This window comes from Megascapheus bottae, unplaced genomic scaffold, assembly GCF_031878675.1.
Source record: "Megascapheus bottae isolate mThoBot1 unplaced genomic scaffold, mThoBot2.hap1 HAP1_SCAFFOLD_58, whole genome shotgun sequence".
Taxonomy (NCBI): domain Eukaryota; kingdom Metazoa; phylum Chordata; class Mammalia; order Rodentia; family Geomyidae; genus Megascapheus; species Megascapheus bottae.
This window is the reverse complement of record NW_028327477.1, coordinates 535787-540153: the sequence shown is the minus strand read 5'-3', so window position 1 is coordinate 540153 and position 4367 is coordinate 535787.

Here is a 4367-nt window from a genome sequence, read left to right as displayed (position 1 = left end):
CTGAGTCTGCATTTGACATTCAGATTTATGACTTGACTTCTTTCTCTCCTGTTCCATTCCCTTGTTTCCATAACATCCAGACATTTTACAATACCTGCTTTGTAGCTCCAAATGGGGCCTTAGTTTCTTCTTTAGGATCTACTCATTTGTGAATCCTCAACTCCTACGAAGTAGCCTCCCACTTAATATCTATTCTGTGTGAAAGCAGAGATAAAGAGTGGGGGAGGGGAGAGATCATCAGAGGAATTTCTATGACTTCTCAGACATGGAAATGAGAAATCACTATTTTGGGATTCCCAAATTATCCCCAAATGCCCCATTTCTTAATTCTATGCATTTATTCACACAGGCATTTTGAGAAAGAGAGAGTCTGCAGTGATAATACTTTCAGTGACTACAGAATGGATCTTTGATGGCAAAATTATTTTTCAATGTCAGCCTGTATTCTCCTCATTCCCCTTGACATTGTTGGAAAGCTCCCTCACTGCCCAGCTCTTCAGAATGTGTGTATGATTGACAGCTTGCCTGCAAGAAGTCACAGGAACAGTTCAGATGCATCCCCAACCCTCATCCATCCCAAGAGGGCAGATTATAGCATCACAGCTGAGCTCACTTCCAAAACCAATTCTCAGGGCTGGAATTGTAGCCCATGTGGTTAGAGCACTTGCCTAGCAAGTAGTAGGCCCCAATAGTTAATAATGACATAACATGCAAAATTCTTCCTCAGCAAATGTGCATTTATAGCTAAACAAAATACAAATAGATCTTAATCACATGACAATACACTTACAATCTGAGACTAACCATCTGGTAAGTGCCCAGTATTTCCAAGTTCTGAGGAATTTTCTACATTTCCTTGACAAATCTCAGCTGAGTGTTTGTACTTTGATAACCAAGGTAGGTCAAATGCAAATGTGAACTGCAATGAGAAAAGTCATAGCAGCTATGATATAGGTTATTTCTTAAATTTGTTCATGACTAATGTTGAGAAGCAATTATAGGCTTTCTGAAGTCCCAACTGCCAGGAATGTTCAGAGCATAGGGTGAGGCCGAAATCCAAGAGGGAAAGTCTGTGGATGCAGGGTCATGTGGCAAGATAATCCAAGGAGCATTAGAAGTCACACCAAGGACCAACCATAGAAGCATAAAGGGTTGCTAAACATGAAAAGAAATGCTTTCTAGTAATCAGAATTGTACCATACAGTGACATTCTATTTATTAAAAATCTTTATGTGCAAAGATCTGTAAAATAGAAGCAAAAATGATAAGCAAAAAATAGAAACCTAGCTGACAATAAAAATGACTGAATTATTTCATCCATATAAAAATGATTCCATAGCTACTGCTCTTGAAATTTTTGCTTTTATATTATCCACATTATAACTGAATTAAAAGTCACAACTGGGACTAAGCTTAAAACCTTGAAAGCAATATCATCTTAATAGGGATATACATATAAATATGTTTATGAGACAACTAGTTGATAGTAGAAATTGAATTCTAGTTGATTTTACTTTTGTACTCTGCCTTACATACTTTTTTTTCTCTCTATATATATATGGTGGGTCATAGGGTTTGAACTCGGCCTAGGCACTGGCCCTAAGTTCTTCAGCTCAAGGCTACCACCCTACTCTTGAGCCAAGCCCCACTTCCCGTTTTCTAGAAGTAAATTGGAGATAAGAGTCTCAGACCCTTTTGTGCCTGGGCAGGATTTGAACATTGATCCTCAGATCTCAGCCTCCTAAGTAGCTAGTATTATAGACGTGAGCCACCTGGCCCAGCCGTATTTTCTATTTTTAAGAAATTGTATTCTAGGTTGATGGCTTACGCTTTTAATCCTACCTACTCGGGAGGTTGAGATTTGAGGATCCCAGTTCAAAACCAGCACATAAGTGACAAATCTGACTCATCTCCAATGAGAAAAAGGCTGGAAGTGGTGTGACTCAAATGGTAGAGCACCAACATTGAGTGAAAAGCCAAATGACTGCAAGTTCTTAAGCAAAGCCTCAATTCTGCCCCCCACACACACGCACAAGCACATACACAGCTGTGAGACTATGTTTATAGAGAGATTGTAGGTATGTTTTCAAATTGAAAGTCAAAGTAATTTCTATTTCCTGGAGCACATTGGTAAAACACATGATACATAGTACTCAATAACTGATCTCAGCCACTGAGCTATGAACTGGCTGTCCACACTACCCTGACATAGGAGAGTGCTTTAGGAAATGATAAGTCACTTATGCAATATGCACGAATGGGTTTGCTGCATCCTGAGTCCCTCCCTTCCTCCCTCCCTCCCTCCCTCCCTCCCTCCCTCCCTTCCTTCCTTCCTTCTTTCCTTCCTTCCTCCTTCCTCCTTCCTCCTTCCTTCCTTCTCTTTGGTGTTACCAGGGTTTGAACTCAACTTCACCCTTGCTGGATAGGTGCTCTGTCTCTTGAGGCCATATCTCTTAACTGTTTTTTTTTTGTTGTTTTTATAGGCAGTCCTGATCCCACTCAGCCAGATTCTTGGATGTTAATCCACCTGTTTTAGGCTTCCTGTCAAAGTGGAGTTGACTGGCTCAAGTGACCAGGCCCAGCTTTTCTGTTGAGATGTAGACTAATGGATTATTCCATCCTAGTTGGCATAAAATAGATTCTCTCCTAATCTCAGCCTCTATGTTGCTCAGGATAATAGCGGATATCACTGCACCCTGTTGAGAAGGGGTGGGGGTCGCAAGGACTTTCCTTCCCACACTTGGAACCTCAGTCTTCACATCTTCAGCCTCCCAAGAGCTAGGATTACAAGTGTATATCACCAGCACTTGACTGGCCCCTTTTATTGATTGAGACAATTGGGATTGGGACTCCATTATTCAAAGTATCAGATCCAGACCAACCATTAGTGACAAAGTATTCCTTTGGAAATCAAACAATTTGCTTTTGTAGTGCAGATAAGTTGGGGCTACAGAGACTCTCCCTGCATTGCACAAGCCCTTCTTTAGGCTTTCCATGGAGTCCTTTTTTTTTATTGGTTCTACCTACACCTTCCCAAATAGGAGTGCTGTAATGAAAGTATTTACAGACTAAGCAATCTTTCTTTGGGTCCTGCTTCATGCCATTTTTTTCTTTAGGGTTCCCTTCCTTCTATGCTAATGATCAGGAGTAGGGTGAGGGGCAGCAGTCCATTTATCCAAGTCTCAAGCCCACAGGGCCTGATGGGCGCATCCTCCCCCAAGGAACAGAGGCAGCAACTGCACAGACAAAGGAACAGGAGCAGAGCTCCTCAGGCAAGCAACCTGAATAAAGTCTGGGTGACTACTCGTGCTTTGGATGGAGAAATAATATTCTCCCCATGATAGCTTTTTTTTCTCCTGTCTGGGCCAGTGTCTATGCCTGACCGACACATTTCTAAATAGCATCTAAGGGCAGAGGAAATGATGGAGTTTTTTTGTCTCTGAAAAAATTTTAAACACCAGGCTCTGCACATCTTGTGGGGGCTACTTGTCCAAAGCCAGGGACTTCATAGGCTTGCATGCTTAACCTCCCAAATGTACCCATACTGCCTTCTAAGAATTTCATTGGATTTTCCCCCTGCTGAAGCAATAATAAGCACTTGGGGTTGCCATGGGGCTTCATGCTTGAGAAAAAAGGGAGGAATAAGACATGTAGAGCCTTCATCAAGAATCCCATCACTATGGGGCCGAGAGCATGGCCTAATGGTAGAGTGCTTGCCTAGCATGAACAAAGCCCTGGGTTCGATTTCTTGGTACCACATACACAGAAAAAAGCCAGAAGTCGTGTTGTGACTCAAGTGGTAGAGTGGTAGCCTTGAGAAAGCCCAAGGACAGGGCTCAGGCTGAGTTCAAGCCCCAGAATTAGCAGAAAAAAAAATCTCAGCACTATGGCATTCTACACAAGGATACCAGAAAGCTGGCTTTGTGTTCCTAATTTTGTGGGACTAAGCCTAAACCACAGATTTCCTCACTTTTAACTAAAGTAGTGCTAACACTCACTGCACAAGAGAGACAACTGGTTGACCTCCATACCACCAGGACTTGGCACAGAGCCTAGTGGTCCAACCTGGGCAGATATGTGTCCACTCGTGTAGAAAATGAGACATAGGCTGTCAGGCAGGTCTGGGTCTCAGTCTGTGTTCAGGACCCTGGGGTCCCCCAAGGCCATAGCAGGGCTTTATTCTAGTTGAGCAAGATGAAGGAAAGAATATCCAATGTAATTTAATTTTGTTTCGCAGCTCTAAACTTCTTTTGCTGCAATACAACCTAATACAATCAAATGCAACAAGTCAGGTACTGGTGGCTCATGTTGGTAATCTCAAAGAACCAAGATCCAAAGGTCATAATTTCAAGATAGCCCCTACACAG